General features: G+C 43.8%; 1 long non-coding RNA gene across 1 annotated transcript; it reads left to right on the forward strand.

Annotated features, from left to right (window-relative positions):
- Window positions 1–271: 271 nt before the first annotated feature.
- On the forward strand, window positions 272–13,189 carry LOC110137697 (uncharacterized). The gene is made up of 4 exons (XR_011484868.1): window positions 272–535; window positions 1,365–1,491; window positions 5,044–5,320; window positions 13,040–13,189. It is a non-coding gene; the product is annotated as an uncharacterized lncRNA (long non-coding RNA).
- The last annotated feature ends 763 nt before the right edge of the window (window positions 13,190–13,952 follow it).

Below are 13,952 nucleotides of genomic sequence, written 5' to 3' on the forward strand. Positions count from 1 at the left end.
ACATTTCTGTAGCATTTTATGACATGCAGAATTTTGTATTTTTATGAAGTGGTAGCCAACATCTTTAGTGTTACTATTTATATGGGATCAGTTGAATATCCACCTGTATTTTTCTATTTCATTTAGGTTTTTATTTTACAAATTTACTTCTTCAAACAATCTGGAATGTATTTTGGTGTGAGGAGGAAAATTTAACAGTTTTCCACAGGTAGTTAGCTAGTAGTACTTGTTGTTGTTCAGTGGCTCAGGCGTGTCTGACTCTTTGTGACCTCATGGAATGCAGCACACCAGGCTTCCCTGTCCTTCATCACCTCCCAGAGCTTGCTCAAACTCATGTCCATTGAGTCGGTGATGCCATACAACCATCTCATCCTCTGTCGTCCCCTTCTCCTCCTGCCTTCAATCTTTCCCAGCATCAGAGTCTTTTCCAGTGAGTCAGCTCTTTGCATCAGGTGGCCAAAGTATTGGTGCTTCAGCTTCAGCAGTGTCAGCCGTCAGTTACTGAATGATCCATCCTTACTGATTTGTCAACAAGGTAGAGAATTTTATTTCCCCAAATGCCCATGAATTTTTCATTGATGTGAGAAAAAGTCTCCATTTCCAAAGAATTGCAATGTGTTTTGTCCATGGGGAGCAAGGGATGATAAGAAAGAAATTCTAGGTGCTGTGGCCATCTCAGAGAGGTCTAGGTTGGGGGGCAGGTGAGAAGTCCTAGTGACCTCTGATGTAGCCCATTATGATACAGGGTAGAAGGGAAGAGAGATGCTGAAAGAGAGCGCATGGACACAATGAGGAATCTGTGTGGCTGACCAAAAGGAGAGGTATTTGGTAACTACTTCCCTGGTGGCTCAGAGGGTAAAGCGTCTGCCTACAATGCGGGAGACCCGGGTTCAATTCCTGGGTCGGGAAGATCTCCTGGAGAAGGAAATGGCAACCCACTCCAGTATTCTTGTCTGGGAAATCCCACAGATGGTGGAACCTGGTAGGCTACAGTCCATGGGGTCACAGAGAGTCAGACACAACTGAGCAACTTCACTTTCACATGAGCATTGAACTTTGGGATGGGGAAATACTTCTAGAGAAGATCTGTGGGAAGTTTTCTAAAGATGAAGCTCTTTAAGAAAATCTAGAGTAAAATTTGTATCATTCTGCAAAATTTATTAAATGTATAGCATGGGATATATATTTGAATAACCTTTGAGATGGTACTTCATTTTTAGATACATTATTTATATATCATTTGTCCTAGGGTGTATCAAATTCTTAAATATTCTAGAATCTCATTCTGGGGTTTATATTCTGTTCTATCTTTGTACTAGTTCTTACCACTTGGAATAATACAGAAATTCTCATCATTTTTTCAGTTTCTCTAGTCCAACCTGTGAAGAGAATATGTCCATTGTGAATGATAAATAATCTAGCATATGACAGAATCTAACCCCTAGAAAAATGATGAAACTCATAGTTGGAAAAGAATAGCTGGCCTGCCAGGTAAGAGAAGAGGAACTCTTTCATCCTTCTTACCGTGTTGGTCTGAGTAGAACAGTAGTTGCTGTGGTGACAGAGATGCCTGGCTGTCAGCTCCATCAGGCCTCCTATAAGCATCTAGGGATGGGAAGCAGGGTTTCTGTGAGCAAGGGGCAGAGTACTGAACACTGACAAGCGAAGGAATGATGATGGGATGGCAATACAGACACAAGTCTCAGGGAAATCACCTGGGGCTGAAATTTGAGACAAGGAAGGAAAAGTTGCATCTTTTTATTACCACCAATATAAGACTCAAAGAATGACCCTTCATATGGACTTAGAATATTTGAATCTGGTGTTTCCTATTATTCCTTTTATTTTAGACTCTCATTTTGCACAGGACTTTTATCAGGCAACCTTTGAAAAGATTCAAAGTCAATTTAAAATCTGAGTTTAAGAAAAAGTATTACAGTAGTAAATGTTAAAAAAAAGTTCAGTAAAAGCACTCTTTTTATGCTAATTAATATCAAAAGCATCATCATATTTTTTGTGGAACAGGAGGCATATGTTATTTTATTGTATAGATAGTCAATGATTTATTGAACATGCCCTCTAATTACAAACAATTGATTTTTTCTAATGTTTGTTATTTCCAACAGAGCTGGAGTAAACATTTTTGTTTATAAATTAAATCATATGAATCACAAGCTTTAAAATCATTACTGGCTCCCTGTTGCCCTTGGGATAATACATCCTCTTAAATATGGCATGTGAAACTCTTTACAACCCAGCCCTAGGGCTTCCCAGGTGGTCAAGTGGTAAAGAATCTGGCCAATGCAGGGGATGAAGAAGACTGGGGTTCGATCCCTGGGTCAGGAAGATCCCCTGGAGAAGGAAATGGCAACCCACTCCAGTGTTCTTGGCTGGGAAATCTCATCGACAGAGGAGCCTGGTGGTCTACAGTCCATGGCATTGCAAACACTTAGACACAACTGAGTGACTGAGCATGCATGCATGCAGTCTCCTTTGGAGTCTCCTCTGAAGCCAGCTCTACGCCCCCAGGTCCTCAAGACTCAGTTCAAATATCTCCTCCTTTGTAAAACCTTTCCCATCTTTCCCCCGTTCAAGTGACATTTCCTTGCTATGAGAAATTACAGCATTTATTCCTACGTCTAGGAAAACAAGTATATCATAATGATTTCTCAGGGTAGCTGTCTTTCGCCGTAGAGTTGAGGTTCTGAGGTTATGTCTTCCTTCCTATGGTATATCCAGCCTAGTGCCTGCCTCTTGCTGTAGTGTCTGACATAGTAAAATGTTTCTCAAGAAATGTTGAGAGAATGTTTGATTATTTGGTGGAATTTTGTTGGATCACTGATACTTTTAAGTTTAAATTATTTCTTGAGCTTGAAATGATGGGATGTCATGCACTTTTCAAAAAGTCAGTAGACAGAGAGGACAAGATTACCAAAATCCTCTGGAGAGTTCTCTGCCCTGGGACTGCAGTAATAATCCCTTCACAGCTGCCATTTCCAAGATTCCCTAGCCATGGCTTGGTGGGTCTAGAACTGGAGGTATGAGAGGGTGTGCCAGAAGGGAAAGGAAAGAACAGAAGTCTTTCTATGAGATCAGTCCCAGGTTCACCCCTGAACAGTTTCCTAGATAGCAGAATCCAAAGTCTAGGCTTTCTAGGTAAAGGCTAGACTCTCTAGAATGACTCTCTAGGTAATCCCTTTCTGAGCCCTGGAATGTCACTTGGAAGAAGGATTACCTGGTGGGAGGAGAGCAGCACTTGGGAGCCCTGAATTAGGAATGGAAATGTTTTTAAGAAGTTGGAAACATGGATAGACAAGGACCTTCAAGTCCAGCAGAGCACCTGGTCAACCAGACCACAAGGCCAAGCCTTCAAAAACATGGCTGTAAATTGAAGAATTTGCCTTTAAATAACCTGAGTTCAGTGACTTCAGAACTTTGAGGTGATCCATAATAAGAAATGTATTTTACACTGTAAACCAACACAAGCGTATACAAGTAGGCATGACTAAACAACACTCTCATATTTGTTTTAATGTATGCAGCACATTTTGCTATTTTAAATTCTATGTCACTGTTTTTTGTTTGTTTGTTTAATGCTAGTCATGAGCCATTGCATTGATTTTAGGACCTGCAGTATGAAACCCAGTGCCCAAGGATAGCTGAAGAAAGGAAGTAAAGTGAAGTGTTAAGTCGTTCAGTTGTGTCTGATTCTTTGCAACCCCACAAAGTATAGACCTCCAGGCTTTTCTGTCCATGGGGTTCTCCAGGCAAGAATACTGGAGTGGATTGCCATTCCCTTTTCCAGAGGATCTTTCCTACCCAGGGATCGAACCCGAGTCTCCTGCATTATAGGCAGACTCTTTACCATTTGAGCTACAGGGAAGAAAGGAGAGTATCTTAATTTCTTGAAATTAGGAGAGGAATGCTCAGATGCCAAAAGTGAGGTTCTTACCCAGGAGGATTATCATGTGTGCCATCACCATTCAACTTAAAGTAGGTGATGAAGGCTTGGAGTCCTCAATTTTGTTAGGGAAACACCAGCCATCACCTGTTAAGTATTAATTGTGTGTTGGGAAGAGACAAAGAGATTAAAAGGGAGAGAGTGAGCATGTAAGTGTGTGCTTGAGAAGTAGAACAGCCATTTCAAAATGTGCCTTTGCCCTTGGGCAATCATATGTGGAATGGCTAATGCTGCAGGAAGAAGATGTAAAAGACACAAAAGAATGTTCAAAGAGACTTTTTGGAAAAAAAAGTACTCATACTTACCTTTTGGGGAAGCACACAAAATCAGAGTCTACTAAGTGAAATAATCTGGAGATTGAAGCTCATTCTTGCCCTAGAAAAATGAAAGGCTTATAGGTAAGAGCTAAGCAGACAGCACGAACTTTTTAATAATATGAAGTTCACAAATATTTTTTCTCCCACTCTTGGGAAAGTAGAAGGAAATAAATTAGAGGCACATGCCAGGACCTTCAACCTTCCTGCCTCCCACCAACTTCTAGAACAACTAAACATCAAGCCTCCCTTAGTGGTTTCCTCTTTGTGTGAACGTGCATGAGTGATGGGAAAGAGATATACTTGAGGCCAGTACATTTTTAACTCCCTGGGAGGTATTTTTTATCTAAACATGCCTTCATTTGGGCCTTCAAAGATGAAATAATGAAGCAACTTTCACTGAGTGCCATATCTTATTCTATCATCGACTTTTTATAGACTTGAACACTTACATCAATTAACACCTTTTAACTCAGGACAAACTCCTCCTCTGGGAACAGTTCTATCCTAAAGAAAATGCAGATATGGGAGTTGTGCTTTCATTCTGGGCTTAAACGCTATTCTCCACTCAAAACAGCAACCATAGAATTTGCTGTGGGGAGAGAATATGCCACTCCCAGGGGCAAGTGTGAAAAAAAAATTTTTTTTATTTTACATTAAGAGTTATTTCTTTTTGAAACCCCCATTCTACCACGTGGCAGAAGTTTAACCTTAATAAATTCAGAATAAATCCATTTGAGCATTTTCTGTCTCCCATTTCTCTCCTAGGTTGCACCTTATGTTCTGGACGCCTGACATGTGCCACGGTGGTCATATCCTGCCATCCTCTGAGGTGTGGACATGCCCAGCTGCCCCTGGCTCACGGGCCTTACTGCCAGCCCTACCACATGCCCTCAGCTGAACGATGAGTCCTTGGAGGTCTGTCCTGTCCCGCTCTCTCCCACATCTGTTCCTTTTTGGTGTTATGGGAATATTCAACTACTCTCCACTGAAGTGGAAATTCTCATGAGATCCCAGGAAAACATACTTGAAGCTCCAGGATGTGGTATGCTAACAGTCTGATTTCCTTGAAAATATGTGAAATGTAATAAGCAGGGAATACGCTACTTTCTTAGGCACCACGTCAGTGCGGTTACCTCGGGACAACAAGGGCCTTAGGACAAGGAAATCACTGTTCTGAGTGTCTTCTCCTGCCCCTCCTGCACCCCTTCTGCCTTCTTCACATGCTGTGTGCCCTGGGAGACTCTACAGAATCTTCCTGTGGGCCTCGCTGCCCTCTGGCTCCAGCGTGGTGCAGCCGGAGCAAGGCCCTGGCAGTAGATCAAAGAGCAGGAGGAGGAGGGAGCAGGGTGTTGAGTTTCCTGGCTCCTTTCCTTCTGAGTCACAGGTGAGCAGAGACTGTATTCCTTTCCCCAAAGTCATGGGGCTGTTGGGTGGCCATCTCCTGCAGACACAGACACAGTGATGGTGCAGCTGTCTCTGGGCTCCAGTAACTACTCCCTACCCAGCCCTTTAGGCCTAGAGATGGTCATGGCCCCCCAAAGCATCACCATCTTTTGTTGGCTTCTCTATACACTGCCCACTCACTACTTTGTAAATAGTTCCTTCACTGAACTCTCTCTACATATCCTGCTTGCCTTTGCCATCTGTTTTCTGCTGGGACCTGACTGAATCAGTTGGTTTTTCAGATATTAACCAGTAGGAACACCCTTCTGCCTCTAGTTATAGAGTAAGATTTCTTGGATTGGAGTGAGTTGGTTATAAAGTGCAACAGAGAGACTGTTCACGGTCTACGGTATTTTACCAACCACATCCATCCCTGTGGCTTCCATATTTGTAGCTTTTTCAAAAGGGACCACCTTGCCCTCAGTCCTTGATGAGGAGGCAGCCTTAGGTGGCCATTTCTTTCCCCATGTGTCTCTGCCCTGCCCCCTACCCTCTTATCCCCATCTGTCTCCCCAAAGCTCAAAGTCCTCACACCTGGGCCAAGGACAGTAAGTTTACAGGTTGGCCAGCAACCTTTACCATCTTATTTGAAAAGATGAATGAGACTTATCAGTGCCTTCCTTCCAAAAAAAGTGAGTCAGAAAAAGTTAAAGGAATAAAATGATTAGTAGCTGTGCTTGAAGTGGAGAAGTGAACAGAGAGTCATCAGGCAGAAAGAATCAAGTTGACATGTAAAGGAGGCCACCAGGGGTCCTGCCAAGTGAGGGTTATAAGGAAAGTTGGGGCTGTGATAAGCAGAGGCTAGAAGGGAGAAGGAAGCTACTTATACTAAAAGATGATGCTGCTCATGGGGGAAGTTGGAGGAAACAGTGACTGCACTGATCCAGGCAATAGCAGGGCCTTTGAGAACAGAGCCTTCTGAGTGTCCCAGAATGTTTTTTTAGAAGAAGCAGGGGTGGGCCTCTGAACTGCATCTCATGAAGCCTGAGTTTGCCTTGTAAGAGCATTGTTTTTACCTAGAGGTTATGTGTCTTTAGGGGAGCTTGAGAGGAGCTGATAGGCTTTCTGGTGGGCCTCGGGGATGGTCCCTGAGAACCTCCAATTCTTCATGCTCCCACAGCTTTGGATCCTGTCTGAACATCTATCCTCGTCCCAGGGTTCCTGGGAGATTGCCGAGCAGGGTCGTTAAGAGCAAGGTCTCTGGAGCCAGCCTGTCTGGTTTCTATCCCAAATTTGCCACTTATTAGCTACGTGGCCTCTGGGCAAACGGCTAACTTCTCTGTCTCTGTTTTCTCATCTGTAAAATGAGGATAATAATTGTACCCCTCTCACAAGGTCATTGCCAGTGTTAAATGAGTTAATAGGTAGGACAGTGGTTGACACATAGCATTTCCTAAAATTGTTACTCATGTTTCTTTCACAACCAATCAGACTCCCTCTGCTCATCAAATGGTACTGTGTGTGTGGTGTGGTAGACCTGGGGGTGCAGTGGGTGGTGGTGGAACAAAAAGGCTTCAGCATCAGCCCTCCAGGTTCATACCTCCTTTAGCAGCTCCGTGACTCTGAAACTTCCCACATTTTCAGTTTACCCACCTGTGAAACTGGAATAATAATCCTAATGCCCACCTTGAAAAGTTGTTGTAGGGGCCCATTGTACATTCATAGGCAGGACTGAGCCGTGTCCGATAACAGTAAACACGGAGGAAAACTGAAGCGTTGTTACCACTCAGGTTAGTGTACGTGAACCTCTTTCCTAATGCAGTCTATCTAAAACAGGACTTTTTCATTTACCTAGAGCCCTGTACTCTAGGTAAAGCTCTGTACTCTAGGTGAAATACTCTAGGGCTTCCCTGGTGACGCAGGTGGTAAAGAATCTGCCTGCAATGCAGAAGACCTGGTTCAATTCCTGGGCTGGGAGATTGAACTGGAGATTCTCTGGAGAAGGGAATGGCAACCTACTCCAGTATTCTTGCCTGGAGAATTCCATGGATAGAGGAGCCTAGCAGACTATAGTCCACAGGGTTGCAAAGAGTTGGACACAACTGAGTGACTAATGCTTGTACTCTTAAGATGTATCTTCATCTTTGCACTAGTTCTAATGGTGAACTTACACTTATACCTATCCTCCAAAATTCAGAAAACTTAGCTAAGATAGCGTTGATTTCAATTTCTAGATATTTTTCCAACTCTAAAGCAAAGGAATATATTGATTGGGACTTAGAGTTGAATACATGTAATCTTGGCTAGCTTATTGAACATCTGTTGGCCTTGATCTAGGAACTAGTATCATAAAGATGAATAAGATCTTACCCCTGACCATAAGGAATGTATAGTTTAGGGAGAGAAATGGGCATGTGAGCAGTAGGTCCTCTACAATGTGATGCTTCATCTGGAAGAGAAACACTCAGAGGGGCAGTGATACTTCAGAGGAAAGAGCAATTAACTCTGCCCACAGACAGAGGCGGGAGCAGCCCCAGGCTTTAATATATCACATTTGAATTGGGTCTTGAAGGATGCATGGGAATTCAGCAGGGAGAATAAGAGAGTGGAAAGGTAGGTAACACACTACAGAAGGAATAATGTGTTCCCAGACCTGAAGCTGTTTGGAAAGAGGTAGGGGAGAGACGGAATTGGGAGGGAGAGGAGATGAAGTTGGGTCAGAGCCAGATGGAGAAGGGCCTCGTAGGCACTGCAAAGAAATTTAGACCCCCATTTGCAAGCACTGGAGGTGTCTGTGGGGCAGGGGTGGGGGAGTGTCAGCTTTTAAGGAAAACATGGCCACTGTCTTGTTTCACTCTGGCAAGGACTGGAGCAGGAGAGGAAGGTAAGAAAAGTAGGTATATATAGTTACCACATGCTCAGTTGTGTCTAATTCTTTGTGACCCTTTGGACTGTAGCCAGCCAGGCTCCTCTGTCCATGGGATTCTCCAGGCAAGAACACTGGAGTGGGTTGCCATTTTCTCCTCCAGGGGACTGACCCAGGGATCAAACCCATGTCTCCTTTGACTCCTGCATTGCAGGTGGATTCTTCACCACTGGGCCATTGGGTAGGTAAAGTAGGTACACTGTGTAAAAAGACCCAGTCCTAGCACACCTGAAGGGCATATGTAGAGAAGAACAGAACTTTTTAAAGGCATGTTTGGAAGCCAATCAAATGTAAACTCTGTCTCTTGTAGCTAAGAATCCTCTTTGGACAGCTAGAATTAAGGGAAGTGTTTGCAGGAGGAAGAGAGAGAAGGGTGGGTTGAAGCCTTCATTCCACAGCCTTTCTTGGGTCAGAAGCACCATTACCATTTGTGATTTCCAAGCACCCTGAAAGCAGGTGATGATTAACCCAATCCAAGTTCAAAGACACCCACCGCAACAGCAGTAAGACAAACTCTTGGGTTTCCTTTCTCAATTTCAGGCTTTCGGCTACTGGGCGCGAATCTTTTTTTACTGTCCCTGTTAAGACCATTTTTTTGTTGTTGGTAAGACCATTTCTTATGAGTTGATGGGTGAGCTGAGGTCCGGGCAGCCACGGCGGCAGGGCGGGGGAGCTCTGGGGCAGAAAGGAAGCCACGAGAAGGCAGGTCTGCTGGGCTTCCACAAAGTCAGAAGAAGCATGGGGCGGCATGTTTGTTGGTAGAAGGTGGTCTCAGACGGGTTCTGTTCCCTCTGCTTGGGTTCATGAGGAACCCTGCAAAAGGGACCTGCAGTTAGCATCAAGTGACTCTGGTTGGTGAACACAATCAAATTCCAGAGGAAGGGGTGACATCCCTTGGGTCCCTGCCCGGGTGCAGAGTTTGACTGGATTTCCACCATAAGCAGGGCTCCCAGGTGCTGCCTAGAGGAACTTGGACATGCTCACTCCTTTTTTCCTTTATCCTTCAAATACACTATAGGAAACACCACATTAATTTTTTAGGAAAAAAAAAACCGTGAACCATACTTTACTTTTGTGATGAACTCTTTATAAAGTCAGATACTAGCAGCTCTTTTTGCCCTGGCAATCTAATTTCAAGAGACCCAGAGACCCTTAGGGCTTTTTTTTTTTTTTCTTTTTCATGCATCTATATACCAGTTATCCATCTAAGACCTACCAGGTCACTTTGTAATTCCTGAGTTGCAGACAGCCTTTTCAAATTGGAAACAGCGTACAACCAGCAAAATGGACCCCACATTCAGCTTTGGACCTCTCCCCGAGGTCCCACATCGGTACCACACACACACGTCTGCGTCCCCATATTACAGCTGCATCAACAGAGGCTCGCGGTTAAGGGATGGCCCAGGATCGCCCAGTGAGGCCCCGTCTGAGCCAAGAATAAGATCTGGGCCTCATGACTCTCGCTCTATTCCCTTAATGCTCTCTGCCCTTATAAGGTGATTAAATGGTTCTTTTTTCTCCTGAAAAAGCGAGTGTGGTGGGGGGGAGTGGTGGGAAGTGGGGAGGGGGAGAGTAAAAGGGGCAAAATTAATTTGAATGCAACTATTTTGCCCAAGTCTCAGAACACTGTAGTTCTTTTATTCGTTTGGAAGAAGTGGGTATACAGAACAGCTTTGTTTTTCAATTCATTAACTTCCACAGAAAAAGGCCATCCTTTCTGTTTATACTAAAGGAACTGGATGTCGGAGCCATCGCCATGTGTGTGGTGTAAATAAGAAAGGCCACCAATGGAGATCCGCCCCTTTCATGATGAGAAAATAAAAGTTAGTTACTTGGGTTCCAGGGGAAGTTTCTTACTTACCAGATGTCAGCCTTTATTTTTTGTTTTCAAGAAGTAGGTAAAATAACTGTGGTTTTAAAATTCATTCCCTTTAATTTTTTAGAGCCCCGGTGACTTCTAAAGCACTTCTATAGACATAAATGCTTTAATGGAACAGGAAGGCATCCAGAAAATGCACTGTAGATGAGAGACATCCAGGGAACAAAGTACTCTGGGTGATCATGGGATAATTACATTCTGCAGCCTTGAGTGCGGAGCTGGGTGTCAGTAATTCCTCTATCAAGATAACCAGGCCCCCAAGGAGTTCTGCTAATGCTTTTGCAACATTTCGATGATAAAGGAATGTGGTATTTTTGTATGTCTGTTGCAAGAAGATAAATCTAGTTGTGCACATTGACCAGGGGTGACAAGAGGACATTGATAACAGATTTGGACTCTTCACATGTTCCATCTGTACCATTTGCTTCAGTTCACATTCTTTAGCACTTCTGCCCCAAACTGCAATTCTTGACAAGGCTCACAGTGAATGTGGTGGGGTTGCTCATTTCATAGGTCCAGACTCTCTAAAAACAAAACTCTCAACTACACTGTGTTTATTATTCATCTCCAGTTATACTTGCATGATTAAAATATAAAGCAAAGAAAACATTTTAGTAATGTCAGTGCTGACCTTTGAACTTGTGCTTTGCTCCATCATGTGTTGTTTGATTTACAAGGAAGTGACAGTTTGTTTCTGTCTTAAGCTTATAATTTTAACCCAAGTCCAGGAATGACCTCGAGACACAGGCCAACTTCTGGCAATGAATGGTGGGTCAGGGACTCAGAGAAACAGCATCATTTCCAAACAGTAACACAGGCAGCTTTGATGGGCTTAACCTTACAGGCTGGAAGTTCGGAGACTGCCACGGTTGATTATAGTTTGGAATAAATCCATCAGTCACCTGAACACTAAGATAGCACACCACCTAGATGAGTGTGAACCTAAGGAATGAATCTCCTCCCTTCATGTCTTAACAATTCCACTCCCTACACTCTGTCATTTCCAGTCTTGCCTTGGCGGCTCTGAGCCAACTAGATGCTGATCAAGTGACGTGGACCCTTGTTAAGGTGTGTGTGTATGTGTGTTTGTTAGTCACTCAGTCATGTCTGACTCTTTGTGACCCCACGAACTGTAGCCTGCCAGGTTCCTCTGTCCATGGAATTCTCCAGGCAAGAATACTGGAGTGGATTGCCATTCCCTTCGCCAGAGGATCTTCCCGACCCAGGGATCGAACCCTGGTCTCTTGCATCACAGGCAGATTCTTTACCATTTGAGCTACAGGAAAGACTTTTTAAGGTGGTTAAGGGACAAATGCTAGAAAAACCTGGCTGGGGAAGCCTATCTTATTGTTTTGTGATTCTTCATTTTGATCCCAGACAGGAAGATTGAAGCCTCATTAGCAGCCAGCACCCTTAGGACTGAGGCTTTGACAGTTAATAATGCCCCCAAGAACAGAGTCTCTTGGCCAGTGGTGCTCAGCATTAACCACTGTACCCAGAAAGCACCCGTGTGCCCATCCCCCACAGCCAGTCCTCACCGAGACCCCTCTGTTCTACCTCTACTGTCTGTCCCCATCCACCGTCTGCCCCCTGCACTGGGAACCTCCTCTCCCTCCCACCCTACAGCCAGCCAACCCCATGCAGCAGACAGCCAGAAGGACCCTTCTGAAACATAAATCAGATGGAGCCAGCCCTCCAATTAGAATCTTTGAATGACTTCCTATTGTACCTAAAACAAAATTTTCAACATGACTTCTAAAGCGCCTAATATTCTGAGTCCTCCCCAGTTTCCCAGCTCGGCCACAGGCCTCTCTCCCTTGACTACACGCCAGGCCTACAATGCTGACCTGTATTCAGCTGCTGGACCATGGCAGAGCCCAGCTCTCCGGGATGCCTGGATTTGCATACACTGTGCTCTCTGCTAGGAAGGCTGTTCCTACTATTTCTATGCTTGGATGACACCTACCCATCAATCAAGTTCCAGCTGAGAGTCCCTTTTCAAGAGCAGTATTTCTTAAACACTCCCTGCTCTCTCAAACAGATTTTTATCGACTCCAGTAGTTCTTTATCCCTTTCGTAATACTTCTCACAGCTAATCACTTATACTTTTGAATCATTATTAGACTAATACCTGTCTCTCCCTATGGGTCCCCTGGAAAAGGAAATGACACCCCACTCCAGTATTCTTGCCTCGAAAATCCCATGGACAAAGGAGCCTGGTGGGCTACAGTCCATGGGGTTATAAAGAGTCAGACACAATTGAGCAACTGAGCACATCCCCTATGGGTAGATGCTTCTCGATATCTATCATCCTCTAATTAAAAAAAAACCAAAACCCTAAATTTTATCTGGGCACTATGTTATTGTTGTTGTCTAGTCACTAAGTTGTGTCTGAGCTCTTTTGTGATCTCATGGACTGTAGGCCACCAGGCTCCTCTATCTACATTGTTACCCACATATATAGTCTACATTTCCCACTCTCCGATGTAGCTAGATGTGGGCAGGTAACTAAATTCTGGCCAGTGACATGTACCCTTCCCCTTCTATCTTCCTTTTTTCTGATCAAAATGCAGATGTGATGGCTAAAACTTGGGTAGCAACCTTGGACCATGACCAGGCTTAGAAACTTGCAACAGAAAGAAAAGAGCCTGGGTCCCTGAGGATGCCAAAATGACTTCTGTACCAGCCTGGACTTGTCAAATTTCAATCTCCTTCAATTTGATAGAAATAAACTTCCATTTTGTTTAAGCTATTTTTCTTGTTATTGTTCTGTATTGAATGAATACTTACAGAAAAATGAATGCAGCTTACTTTAAAGAAGAGAAGAGTGAGTCCATCTTATATCTTCTCTGGGGAAAGGAGGGAGAGTACAGGCAAGGTGCCGGTCTTCAGTTTTGTGTCTTTCACGTGGCATGAATTTTGAATCTGTTTATCACCTTTTCATAGCTTCACATATCTTTGGCAATGGTTTCTCTTCTTTGATTTTCTCTTCAATCTTTTCAAAGATTGAAGGCAGGAGGAGAAGGAGATGACAGAGGATGAGATGGTTAGATGGCATCACTGACTCAATGGACTTGAATTTAAGTAAACTCCAGGAATTGGTGATGGACAGGGAGGCCTGGCGTGCTGCAGTCCATGGGGTCGCAAAGAGTCAGATATGACTGAGCAAATGAACTGAACTGAACTGAACCCTGCTTGCAAATTAGGTCACAAAATTTAAAGAGCCAGTTTTTAAAAATTCACATGAATTAAGATTCTGACATCTATGTTATATGAGAGTATGCTTCAAATATAGCTTCACCACATGAAGAAGTGAATTTGCAAACAGAGCACCTCATGTGTGATGTGCCCTGTAGATCATGCATCTTGATAAGATCCTCACAACCCAGTGAGGAGACTGGAGTCCACACGCTAATGTTGGCTCAGAAACAAATGCTTAAGGTAAATCTGAAGTCAGTATAACAGACTGCCACACACAGGCTTCTT

Source organism: Odocoileus virginianus, chromosome 31, assembly GCF_023699985.2.
Source record: "Odocoileus virginianus isolate 20LAN1187 ecotype Illinois chromosome 31, Ovbor_1.2, whole genome shotgun sequence".
In the NCBI taxonomy this organism is placed as follows: Eukaryota; Metazoa; Chordata; class Mammalia; order Artiodactyla; family Cervidae; genus Odocoileus; species Odocoileus virginianus.